Source organism: Balaenoptera physalus, assembly GCF_965194825.1.
Source record: "Balaenoptera physalus genome assembly, chromosome: 10".
Taxonomy (NCBI): domain Eukaryota; kingdom Metazoa; phylum Chordata; class Mammalia; order Artiodactyla; family Balaenopteridae; genus Balaenoptera; species Balaenoptera physalus.
In genome coordinates this window covers 43,626,273-43,640,301 of record NC_138889.1, presented here as the reverse complement: position 1 = coordinate 43,640,301, position 14,029 = coordinate 43,626,273, and the positions used below count along the sequence as shown (strand labels likewise).

General features: G+C 41.5%; 1 protein-coding gene across 1 annotated transcript in view; it reads left to right on the top strand.

Moving 5' to 3' along the window:
• DEUP1 (deuterosome assembly protein 1) overlaps positions 1 to 14,029 on the top strand; it is a 247,949-nt gene that overhangs the window by 16,234 nt on the left and 217,686 nt on the right. Inside the window, exon 3 of the mRNA XM_082409954.1 lies at positions 3,119 to 3,247. The gene's annotated coding sequence lies outside the window, so the exon portion shown is untranslated. The remainder of the gene's footprint in view (positions 1 to 3,118; positions 3,248 to 14,029) is intronic.

Sequence of the window (14,029 nt, the reverse complement as noted above, 5' to 3'; positions counted from 1 at the left end):
TCCCACTGAAGGATAGAATAATAATTATCATTAACAATAGCTATAAAATGCATTCATTGAGCAATTGCTACATTCTAGGCAATGTGATAAGTTAATGCAACAATGCTGTGAAATTAGTAGTAGTATTCCCTAGCAAATGTCTAGTTCCAGTGCCATTTATCTGGACAAAAGTGAAAATCAAGAAACTAACAATTTATTCTATAAATTAGAACCAAAGTAATTGGTAAACTTAGAATAGGAGGATACTCCCTTCACACAAATTCCTGTCCTAAACCAACAGCACACATCATTTTTTATGGTAGAATACTAGAGGCATTCTACTAAAGTCAGGAAGAAAACAAGCCAACTATCACTGTTATTATTTAATTTTATCCTAGAAGTTTTAGACTCTAAAATAAGAATATTTAAAAGATTAAATAAATAAATATTGGAAGGGTGTCAACATAGTTATTAGTTGCAAATCATGATTGTTTACCCGGAAAAGTTACACAAATCAGATGAAAAACTGCTAGCTCTAATAAAAGACTTTACATATATATCCAGAAGAAGATGTTTTAATAATAGTAACCACTGGAAATTTCTAGTTGAGGGTTATGGTGGAGTTTTATTTTCTTCTCTTTCTTGTGTTACAGATGACATGCTAGGGATTTGATGGGACCCAAAAGAACTATCCTGAGAAATTACCCTTCTCAGCAGTAACTTCCCTTAGTGCTATTGAGTGCAGGCCTTTGAAGAAAGGGGATATAGGGATTTAGGACAACCAATCTTCGAAGGGAGGACAAGGAGTTTCATTGTCTGGACTGGAGGTAGCCCTTTTATGTTCAAGGACCCCAGAAATAGGGAACTGCTAGATCCAGGAGAGGCCCCAGGGAGAGAAAGCGGTTACAGCTTTGGGTACGTAAGCTGCTAGACTCCTCAGCCTGCCCTAACTCAGAGGTCCAAAATCATTCCAACCCCCTGAAGGAGCTGTGCTGGGGAAGGTGAAGCACAGAAGAATTGTATTTAGTGTGATCATATAATTTATTGACAAACTTGGGACATTTTTTGTGACTGGAACAGGATGCAATAATTACGCTGGGTGTCAACTGAGACGGTCAAGCAGCATACGTGCTTTGTGGATGCACATTGGGCCAGTGCCAGGGGCTGCGGTGTGCTTGTCCAGCCTGGCTGCCGCTCTGCAGTGGTTGTTCCTTCTCATGGTTCCAGCTGACCTTGTGGGATCAGGCTCCTGGTGACTTTAGGGATCTCAGCTTTTCTCTCATGGAGACATTGTTTGCTAATTCTTGGGTCCATATTGCAGGGAAAAACTGCATCAAATATATGTTCATATATACATGTGAAAGTGCACATATATGTGTGTGTGTATATATATATATATATATATATACACACACACATGTATATATCTGCACTTACATAAGGAGATATACTTAGCTGTATTTTTAAACCTTCATCTGAGAACATATGCCATTTCTATAATAGTAGTACACTGAATTTTCCCAGGGCACACCAGTCTATGGGTAGAAATAAGGCCATCTTTTCATTAATTCCCAGTTTTCTCTGGCTCATTTTCCCACATGCCGTGACCTCCTAGCCCCTGAGAGTCAGTAGGAGGTGTTACATGTTAACAAACTCCACTGTCTGAGCTGCCCGGAGCTGCTGTGTCAGGAGCCAGCATCTCTGTTGCAATTCTACCGAGCATAGCGGTTCTCTCTGGGTGCCAAAGCTGGGCAGCATTGGAAACTGGTAACTGTGGTTACAGCGGGTGCCTGTGGGGAATAGGTGTGCGAGGGAATACTTACTTTTTAACTGTATGCCCTGTTGTGCCTTTTGAAATTTTCTCTATACTTACGGCATTCTTTCAGATATAGAAATACGTAACACATTTAAATAGCTGTGTAGGTAGCTGTGTAGGAGCCAGCTAGAATGCCTCTCTGGTGTCTGTGTTATATTCTGGTAGAAAAAACCAAAGCAGGCCTGCTTGTGCATCAGGCTGTTCCAAAACTGCCCTGCCATTTTACTTCTCAGTCCTTGCTCTCCTCAGGGCCAAGACAAGCGTTTAGAAGACATTTACGGGACAGAATCAAATGCCAGCCACTTGCTCTAATTCTCTCTTCCTTCTGATGGTTAAGGCTTTGTGCCACAGTGAGTCAAACTCACTCTGCCTGGCTTTTCAGCCTCAGCCCCTGAAAAAAGACTCCATCGAGTCACTTAGAAACTCACCAGACATTCCCAAGATGAGTGACCACCAACAGGGGACCCGACCAAGGGTTAACATGAGTTTGAGGAAAAAAGGTTTTTAAAAAAAAGTGCTCTGAGAAACACCAATTATAAATGAAATTGTTTATACAGCCCTATAAAGGTCTCTTAGTATGCTTAGCCAAACTCCTCCTTTCCCAGGCAGGGTAAACTGTGAGGACATGTTTATGTAGTTAGTATTACGGTTACTGGAGCAGCCTGGGGAAGGCTTAGCTCTTCATTAGAGGAGGGACTTTCTGTCCCTGAGAAGCCTCTAAGAAGTAGGGTTGTCTCAGGGACCCTGAACACATGTAACAATGCCTGGCATGTAGCAAATGCTTAATAAATGTTAGCTTTTAAAATTACTGTTGTACTTTTGTTGTGGTCATCCATGTACAATGCTTGGTGTCAGTCTATTTATCTCTTGTAAAAATAAAATACAGTGTATGTGTGTGAAAAAAAAAAAATTACTGTTGTAGTTGTTTCCATAAATTCAAGTGACTTAGAATGTCAAAAACTAAAATTCATTTTAAAAAGCTGGAGTTTAGGTCTCTCAGGAGATGAACAATGACATCTCAAAGCCATGTATCACCGTTTTAGCAATAATTACTCCCTCCAGAATGGCAGGATCTTTCAGAAGATTCTCAGACCTAGTTGTTGGAGAGGACAATGATTAGGGTAATACCATGGGCTCTGCTGTCACCTAGTGGAAAATTAGATTATTATAAGCTGTTCTCAGTTATAACCTCACTGTGATAATTGCCAGCTGGCTCCCATTGACTTGCACTATACAGTTCATCACAATTACGTAACACGGACAGAGTCGATGTCTGTGTTGACACGCTTTTTTTTTTTTTTTTTTTTTAATCCTCCCTAAAAGCAAAGGCGCACGATCTTGTGTGAGCTGCCCAGTCAGAACCAGTGGCTGTAGAGAACGTTCTTGGCAACTTCCAGGTCTCCTGGTCACTAGAACATTGCCGGATCCTGAGGACAGAGGGTCTGGCACATGGTAAGCCTTTGACAAATAACTGCTGGATGAATCTTTGCCACAATCATAACAGACCAACACAAACAAACAAAATATGCACACAACAAACAATGAAAACTGGAAGCTACTTAATCACATTCCCTTTAGAGTTTTTAAAGTGTTTTCATATATTAAGTTAGTCTCAGAAAAACCTACAAAATAAAGTATACTTTCCCGTTTTAAAGACGAGAAAATTGCTGCTCGGGAAGGATAACACAGGAGGAAGTCAAGCAGAAAAATCTAAGCTGTCTTCTGACTCCAAATTCTGAGTCCTACCCATATCAGTACAATGCTTTGTGGTATCCTGTGGGTGGCTCATCAGGGGAGATATTAGGAAAGAAGGGAACATTCTGGTTTGTTTTTGAGAGAGGAGAGGAGAACCCTATAGAAGAGAAAGGGCATCCAGGACAGAAGGCAAGACCCTGAGGACCACAGGCTACGAGGTAGGAAAAGACACTCTTTTCCCCCCTTAGGGCTGGCCCCTCCAGTGTGTGGAGATCCCCTGCCCATGGGTTCCTCTGGGCTGTTGCTAATCTGGGAATCTCCCCTTTCCACTTCTGCAAATTTCCATGGGCAAATCCCTTCCAGCTTTAAAAATCAAAAATAAAAATCTGCCTTCACCCAACTGTCACTATGATTCTACAGTTTTGCTCTCATTGTCTTCAAAATAGGCTTATCGGAATTGTAGACTCAGCAATTTCACTCCCAATGCACCCAAGCATGATTTCGACACCAATCCCACTGCCCACCCCCTGGAAACTGCTGTTGCCCAGGTCACCAAGGACCACCTACTTGCCAAATCCAGTGGACTTTGCAGATGTCTGCTTTACTCCTCGGGGCACTCACACTGCTGGCCATGGCCTCCATGCTGAAATTCTGTCCTTCCACAGCTCCTGAGACATGGCACCCCTGGGTTCTCCCTTCATGTGTGCCACTTCTTAGTCTCCTTCACTGTGATACTCTTATTCTCCAAGCTCCCCCAAGAAAAACTCTCAAAGGAGTATCACCACCTGACACTTAATTCCATGTCTTAGCCTAAACCTCTCCCCTGAGTCCCTGTCTCATTGGGTCTCTTGGAGACACTGTAAATGCAATGAATCCAAATCGTGCCCATCACCTTCTCTCCACCTGCTTCCCAAGCCAGGGAAGGAAAAGTTGTCAACAGAAAAGTGTAATAGTAAAACAAAATTAGTGGAAGACCCCTGGGCTTAAAGGGAAAATAATGTCATCTTGTTGGGGAGAGAACTTCACCTAAAGACTTAAAAAGACTTAAAAAATTTGTTTCAACTTTCTCTTTTGCAAAAGTTTCAAGCTTATAGGAAAATTGCAAAATTAGAACAATAAATTCTCATATATCCTTCACTAAGATTCCCCAATTGCTGATACTTTGCCACATTTGCTTTATCTCTCTCTATATACATAACTATATGTATATATATTGTAATTTTATTGATGAATCATTTGAGAGCAAGTTGCAGACATCACAACTATCTACTCCTAAATACTTTAGCATCTATCTTTTGAGAACAGAGACATTCTTTTACATGGAGCAATGATCATTTAGAAAATGTAATGATGATATAACACTATTATGTAATAGGCAGTTCATATAAAAATTTTTAGCAGTTGTCCTAATAATGTCCTTTATAACAATGTGAGGTTTTTTCCCTAATTGTTCACCCAGTAGTGAATTGTGGCTTTCATTTCGTTGTCACAGCTCTTTAATGTCCTTTAATCTGCAGTTTTTTCCCCAGCCTTTCTTTGTCTCTTCTGACGTTGATATTTTTGAAAAGCATAAACCACTTGCTTTATGGCTTATTCTTGAATTTGGGTTTGCCTGATAATTTTCTCATGATTAAATTCTGGTTATACACTTTTGGAGGAATGTTACATAAGTGATGTTGTGACCTTGGTGCATCTTATCAGGAAACATGTGATACCAGTTTATCCCATGGATGATTACTTTGCTACAGTGTTGCCTACTGTAAAAGTAATTTTTTCCTCTTATAGTTAATAATCTGTGAGGAGAAATTTTCAGAATGTGTGAATATGCTCATCCCTAACAGACTTCCACCTAATCATTTTAGCATTCCTTGATAATTCTTATCTAAGCCAAATATTGGTATGATGGTTTAAAAATGGTGATTTTCTATTATTCCTTCTACATTTATTAGTTGATGTTCAACTATAAAGAAAAGCCTTCCTGCCATCCTTATTATTTGTTTCTCTTTCTTTTTTTAGTATCATTAAGGACTCATGGATTCTTGGTTGGTTTTTTTCCCCAATGTGTTATAATCCATTACTATCATTATTCTTTATTATTATTATTTTGCTCAAATTGTCAATGATTTGGCCAGTAGAAATCCATCCACGCTTCTTCCTCTGTCTTTTTTACATGCCCCATTTTTTGTACATTTTTAAATTGAAGTATAGTTGATTTACAGTGTTGTATTGCAGGTGTACAGTGAAGTGATGCAGTCTATATATACTGAATATATATATATTATATATATAAATATTCTTCAGAGTCTCTTCCATGTAGATTATTACAAGATACTAAATATAGTTCCCTGTGCTATACAGTATGTCCTTATTATTTATCTATTTTATATATAGAATTGTGTATCTGTTAATCCCAAACTCCTAATTTATTCCTCCTCCACCTTCCCCTCTGGTAAACCATAAGATTACTTTCTATGTCTGTGACTCTGTTTCTGTTTTGTAAATAAGTTCATTTGTATCATTTTTTTAAATTCTACATAAGTGATATCATATGCTATTTGCCTTTCTCTGTCTGACTTACTTCACTTAGTATGACAATCTCTAGGTCCATCCATGCTGCTGTGAATGGCATTATTTTGCTCTTTCTTATGGCTGAGTAATAGTCCATTGTATATATACACCACAACTTCTTTATCCATTCATCTGTCTTTGGACACTTAGGTTGCTTCCATGTCTTGGCTATTGTAAATAGTGCTGCTTTGAACACTGGGGTGCATGTATCTTTTCAAATTAGAGTTTTTGTCTTTTCCTGATATTTTCCACGGAGTGGGATTGCTGGATCATATGGTAATTCTATTTTTAGTTTTTTAAGGAACCTCCATACCGTTCTCCACAGTCAAGTCCCGTATTTTTAAAGATTTTCTGCACACAAAATGTTCTAGTCTTATCTTGTACTTTTGACTCAGCTATTTTTAATGGGGAATGATATTTAAACACCAAGAGCTACACGCTAGTGCTACGTCTGTTCATTGCTACCGGGGTAGCATTACTTCTAGGCTTTTTCAGCAAACTGACCTGGGAAATACATACACATATACAGATTATTTTTTAATTTTTTTAAATTATGATTTCATACTGATATCTCTAAGTTTAAGCAAATAGCATAGGTTCTTCCTTATTTCTCCCCATTCCATAAATTGTACTTCCTTTTCCCCACATGGAAAACCTGGCCCTCCAGAAGCATCACTATATTTACTCCTTTGCTCAGTCCTAAAATGAACACAAAATAGTTTCAGAATTGCTACACCCATATCACTACAAAAACAATATATGTTTGCATTTCTGTTTTTCTTTCGACTGAGGGTATATATCTAAGTACTGTGTTCCAAATGAGTTGGGTTCATTCTCTTGTTTCCCCCTTCTATGTAGTTCTGTCATCCATTTGATATACTGTTAACTTAGTTTCTGTTTTTATTTAATTCAATTTTTATTCAGTTCCTCTCCACAAACTTTTTGATTTAACTTTTTTTTATAAACTTTCTTTTTTAAAAAAAATTAATTAATTTAATTTTACGGCTGTGTTGGGTCTTCGTTGCTGCACGCGGGCCTTCACTAGTTGCAGTGAGCGGGGGCCACTCTTTGTTGCGGTGCGCGGGCCTCTCATCACGGTGGCCTCTCTTCGTTGCAGAACGCAGGCTCCAGGTGCACGGGCCTCAGTAGTTGTGGCTCGCGGACTCAGCAGTTGTGGCACGCGGGCTTAGTTGCTCCATGGCATGTGGGATCCTTCCGGACCAGGGCTCGAACCCGTGTCTCCTGCACTGGCAGACAGATTCCCAACCACTGCACCACCAGGGAAGCCCAAGATTTAATTTTTAAGTATGCAAAATACTAACATGCTTCCAAAAGTTAAAACTGTATACAAAAAAATAGTATACTCAGAGAAGTGTCATTCTATCTCCTGTCCTTTGTACCCCACTCTAGGTAAACAGTTCTCTTAGTTTGTGGTTTATCTTTCCTAAGTTTCTTTTTTGCAATAAATGAAGTTACGCGTGCACATTTTTTTCTCTTCTTTCACACAGAACACGCAACATACTCAATATATTCTTTTCTGCCTGTGGAATTTGTAAAAAGTACAAGTTGAAGCTTCTACTTTTTCTTAAGGGTAGGAAGGTGAGATCAGTGGTTTTCATGTCAAGGAAAAAAACCTTAATGGTACTTTCTTAAATGGAAAAAAATTGTCTAGACCTATGGTTCTCACAGTATGATTCTTGGAGCAGCTTCATGGCAACACCTGGGAACTTATTAGATGTACAGATTCCCCAGCTGCATTCCATACCTACTGAATCAGAAACTCTGGGGCTGGGCCCTCCAGATAATTCTGTTGTGTGCTAAAGTTTGAGAACCAATGGTCTAGGAATAGCCTAGGAAAGAGGAAGTTGAGAAAATAACATCTACCTTTCATTGAGTGCTTGCTTGGTACCAAGCACAGGTATAAGCATCTTACATACGTATATTCCTCATATAACCCTCATGATAGCCCCAGTCAGTAGAGCTGTTGGTTATTCCAAGTTACAGATGGGGAAACTGTGGTACAGATTTGAAACCTGGGCAGAATGGCTTTACAACCCATAAGCTTAACCATTACTCTATGCTGCTTCTCAGCTAAGCATCAGATAAAATGAGAACTAAAATTCTCTCCATAGCAGAGTAGTAGACTGGCTGCCTGGAGGACAGGTAACAAGTGTCTCTGGTACTGAGAGAGTTGGAGAAATGTTTGGCTAGAGGGAGGTGAAAGGAGTCCAGGAGACGATGGCAGGCAGGGCTTTGTGAAAGAGCTGGGATTGTCACAAGCGAGATAATCACTGTGGTGGGGACAGCAGAGGGTCTTTAAAGTCAGTGCCTTCTACCAGTTGATTTCCGGTTGTTTCCCATCTTGTGTTTTGCTGCATCCCCCCACCATCACCCCCTGTCATTCAGGAGGAGTCCAGTGCATGTAACATCCATGGTTGGCAGTGCTTTAGACAGAAGGCAGGGGGAGCGGGGTCCAGGCATGTGGAAAGCAGTGTGGTAAAGGTCAGCAGCTGCGGGAGACCAGGGAGTGAACAGGGATAATGAATTCACTGGGAGCAGGGACTTGGCATCCAGGTTCTCCCAAAGGGTATTTAGTGAAGCCACAAGACTCACCAACAGTACGATGAGACAGATATCGTGTATAGGAAGTAAAAGAAATATCACCCACTTTCCAACCCTGAGCATTGGTGGGAAGAGGCAGAAGTAGCGAGCAAGAGGAGAACAAGACGTGTGCGTCCCCGTAGACCTCATTTGGGTCTGGACTGGGGACGACTCATCAGGTCAGTGTGAGCATTACCGCCCTTTCTCATTCAGGCCTTTGGGGCAGGTCTCGCATCTAGTGGTGTGGTCACAGAGGGAGGCCCTGAGGTTTAACTCTCCTGAGACCTTTCAGTTCCCATGTCGAATAGATGCTGAGTGGAAAGCCACTGGGTCTGCCGTCAGGTCAGCCATGGCAGGTCACAATAGACGTCAGGAGTAGACTGTCAAGCCCACAGGCTAGAGAGAGAACGTGGCAAAGACTCGGGTCTGCCGGAGGACAGGAAGCACTTTGCAAGAGGCACTTCCCTGGAGACTGCAAGAGGGAGAGGACGCACAGCTTGAGGACCTCAACTCTTGCCCCTGCCTCACATCCTATACCGCCCCACCTGTTTTGGAAATGAAACAGAGGGAAGGGAGGACAATCTGAAAAGCTGAGCATTTTGCTGGTGATTCTGAGCATTGCCTGATGGAGAATTGTTTAGAATATTGGTTTGAAAGGAGTTTTAAAATATTGGACATTTAGTTAATGCTCCCCCTGGCTAATAGTTGGGGTTTTATAAGGACAAGATAGAAACTCTGGCCAATATGAAACATTTGCCTTCTTTTCTGTATACTTAGCATGAGTTAAGTTTTGTGTAATTGTTTAATTCCCACCTCCCTCACTGAACTGTAAGCCCCTGTGGGCAGGGACTGTCTGTTTCACCCCCTTGCTCTAGCCCCAGTGAATGAGGGCAGAAACCTGTCTACATTCATCTCTGGTATCTCCAGCACCTGGAACCCTTCCTGACACATAGTAGGCACTAAATAAATATTTTTGACGTTAAATTTTGCTCATAACTATTGTTTCAGTGATCTAATTAGAAAGAAATGAGAGAAAGAAGGGAAAGGGACACAGGTTCGTGGTTCCCTGGGCTACGTGGGTGACAAGCAGAGACAGTGAGAATTCCACAACATGAATGCACATTTTTTCAGCATCGCTATTTCATACATTTTTCAGACATGTAGGACTTAATGAAACTAATACTTTGTATGTGTATAGTGCTTTAAAGCTTACAAAGGATAGTTAATGTATATACCATGTGATTCTTTCAGCAGTCCTGTAAGATAGGGTATTTTCGTGTTTATTTTACAGATGAGCTAAGGTTCAAAGACATTAATCAACTACCCTGAGGTTTAATGCCTAGAAGGGGCAGAGCTGGGGTTAGAACGCAGGTGTCCTAGCTCCCAGTGCCTCAGGCCACCCAGCAGTGGCCAGGACAGAAGTTTGGGGGACTGGCCAGGAGACTCACTGAGGAAGGCGCTAGCACATTATTCCTTCCAAGGTGCTTCACCAGCATTTAAAGCCCCCTGGAGAGGAGAGAAGAAGTGACGCCAATGAGGAGAATGTTTCAGTTAAGGCGTGCCAGGTCTTGCGATGGGGTGGTGCATCTGCATCGTGTTCATCCAAGAATGGTAGCTAGAGACTTAATGTTTGTGTTTCCCCCCAACCCCCACCCGCCAACTTCATATCCTGGAGCCCTAATCCCCAGTGTAATGATATTTGGAGGTGGGGCCTTTGGGAGATGATGAGGTCATGAGGGTGGAGCCCTCAGGAGAGGGATTAGTACTCTTAGAAGAAGAGACCTGAAGGAGATCATCCGTCTCTCCACGTGAGGACACAGCAAGAAGACAGCCATCTGCAAACAAGGAAGAGAGCTCCCACCAGAATCTGACTGCACTGGTACCCTGATCTCAGACTTGCAGCCTCTGGAACCGTAAGAAATAAATTTCTGTTGTTTAAGCCACCCTATGCTTGGCATTTGGTTAAAGCAACTTGAACTAAGTCAGTGGTCAACAAGGGGCTCTTCCAGGGCAATGGGAGCAGTGGGGCGGGGTTAGAAGTCTCTTCTCCAGCCTATGGATGAGGAAGAAATGCGGCAAGTTCTTTGTGTACCCAAAGTTGTGCCATGAAGATGCAGTTCCATTTTCTTGCCTGGGCTGCCACTTTCAAGAGAGACTGCAAGCCCTCGCTTTGCAGTAGGGCAGGTGGCTGCCTGAATAAGGGGACCATGAGGATGGGGGCGTTTCCCTACTTCATCAGTGAGTCTGCACTGGTAGCGCTCTCACCAGCCTGAAGCTGAGAGCCGAAGTGGTTATCAGGTCCTGCCCAATCTTGGCACTACCTGCATTGTCCTCACAGTGGCAGTGTAGCCTTAAGTAGCGGATGCTTCTCACCTGGCCACGTGGAAAAGAGCACTGTCCTGGCACTGCTTAGCTAGGATGCAGCATACAGCCTGCATCCTTTGAAAAGAAACATTAGCATTGCTGCTATATAGTGCGATTAAGACTCCAGCCATTCATTCACTCACTCATTCACTCATTCATTTATTCCATTTTTTATTTTTTTCATGTAGCTGCCATGCAGTGAAAGGCTACTATTTGAAGGGGACTGCAAGAGGTGCTGGGGATACAAAGATTTAAAAAAATTTTTTTTACATCGTGCTCCAAGACCTCCAGGAGCTTAATACTGAGTGAGAGATTTGAAAATGGCGAATACCCTGTAACGGTGGTGAGTGCTTAGTATGGTAATGGTGGGAGTGAAGTGCGTAATGCAGGACAGAATCCTTCAGGCCTCTGCTTAAATGTGGCTTTTGCAGGGGTGCCTTCCCAGGCCCCCAGACCAGGTTATGTAGCCCTGGTCGCTGGTGTCTCAGAGCCTGTACTTGTCCTGTTGTAACACTCGGCACATTGCAGTGTTATTCCTTGTTTGTCCATCTTTCCTGATAGATGGAACCAGCTTCTCAAAGACAGGGACCATGTCTGTCTTGTTTCTCACTACATCCCCAACACGTATCCTAAAGTATGTTCATATTCACAGTAGGTGCTCAATAAACGCTTATTGCATGAAGACTAACCCAAGCACAATTGTTCTATGATACTCAAGTGCAAGAAACATTACCTCGTTATATTTCTAAATCAAATCATGTGTTTGTTGGCAATCGGTATATCTTCCTTGGAGAAATGTCTATTTAGGTCTTCTGTCCATTTTTGGATTGGGTTGTTTGTTTTTTTGATATTGAGCTGCATGAGTTGCTTGTATGTTTTGGAGATTAATCCTTTGTCAGTTGCTTCATTTGCAAGTATTTTCTCCCATTCTGAGGGTTGTCTTTTCATCTTGTTTATGGTTTCCTTTGCTGTGCAAAAGCTTTTAAATTTCATTAGGTCCCATTTGTTTATTTTTGTTTTTATTTCCATTTCTCTAGGAGGTGGGTCAAAAAGGATCTTGCTGTGATTTATGTCATAGTGTTCTGCCTATGTTTTCCTCTAAGAGTTTGATGGTGTCTGGCCTTACGTTTAGGTCTTTAATCCATTGTGAGTTTATTTTTGTGTATGGTGTTAGGGAGTGTTCTAATTTCATTCTTTTACATGTAGCTGTCCAGTTTTCCCAGCCCCACTTATTGAAGAGGCTGTCTTTTCTCCACTGTATATTCTTGCCTCCTTTATCAAAGATAAGGTGACCATATGTGTGTGGGTTTACAGATTGCCAACAAACACATGAAAGAGTGCTCAACATCATTAATCATTAGAGAAATGCAAGTCAAAACTACAATGAAATGTCATCTCACACTGGTCAGAATGGCCATCATCAAAAAATCTACAAACAATAAATGCTGGAGAGGGTGTGGAGAAAAGGTTATCCTCCTACACTGTTGGTGGGAATGTAAATTGATACAGCCACTATGGAGAACAGTATGGAGGTTCCTTAAAAAACTAAAAATAGAACTACCATATGACCCAGCAATCCCACTACTGGGCATATACCCTGAGAAAACCATAAATCCAAAAGAGTCATGTACCACAATGTTCATTGCAGCTCTATTTACAATAGCCAGGACATGGAAGCAACCTAAGTGTCCATCAACAGATGAGTGGATAAAGAAGATGTGGCACATATATACAATGGAATATTACTCAGCCATAAAAAGGAATGAAACTGAGTTATTTGTAGTGAGGTGGATGGACCTAGAGACTGTCATACAGAGTGAAGTAAGTCAGAAAGAGGAAAACAAATACCGTATGCTAACACATATATATGGAATCTAAAAAAAAAAGAAAAAGAAAAAATCATCAGAAAAACCTAGGGGCAAGACGGGAATAAAGATGCAGACCTACTAGAGAATGGACTTGAGGATATGGGGAGGGGGAAGGGTAAGCTGGGACGAAGTGAGAGAGTGGCATGGACATATATACACTACCAAATGTAAAATAGATAGCTAATGGGAAGCGGCCGCATAGCACAGGGAGATCAGCTTGGTGCTTTGTGACCAACTAGAGGGGTGGGATAGGGAGGGTGGGAGGGAGGGAGATGCAAGAGGGAAGAGATATGGGGATATATGTATATGTATAACTGACTGACTTTGTTATAAAGTAGAAACTGACACACCATTGTAAAGTAATTATACTGTTATAAAGATGTTAAAAAAAGACAAAAAGTAAAAAAATTAAAAAATTAAAATTAAAAAAAACAAATCAAATCAAATATCAACTAACCAAGATTCACAGCAAGTCCAGTATTAGTTATTGTTTTTAAAAATTCTTTCCACCTCCTACAGTTCATAGCAAAATCCCAGGGTTACGAGAGTTATACAGTTGAGGGAAGTGGAGGTAAAGGACCTTTTGTGCTGTACAGTGAAGCTCTGATCTTTTGCAACCAGTTGGGCTCGCTGCTCTGGGAGGATTACACTATACCCCTCACCCCCATCATTCTGACCCCTGGCAGCAGGGCTCCCTTCTAAATCCTGTCCCTCTCCAACACTGCCTACAAATGGTGCACAGGTACAAGGTGAGGCCCAGAACACACACACCCTCTACCCTTCCCAGTCCCTGAGAAGTCTTCTCAAGGGCGGGACCACTCCCCACTTTCCCTCCCCTCCCTACTTGGATAATCATCCTTGCTGTGGTCTTGGGAGAGGGAGAGAAAAATACTTTCCAAATTAATGCTGATGAATTCACAGCTTCAAAAAGACAAGATACCAATTAACTCAACAGCTCTCCCTGTTACCAAATGAACGAATGTGATTTTTGTGGAGCAGTCTTTTATAAAGACATTCCATATTTCTGTCTTCAGGTAACTGTGCTTCTGTAAGTCAACAAGTACCCATTACTTCTGGGCTAGTAATTTCTTTTGATACCAGAAAAGTATACCTACTTCCTGGTGAGGATTAATGGAGA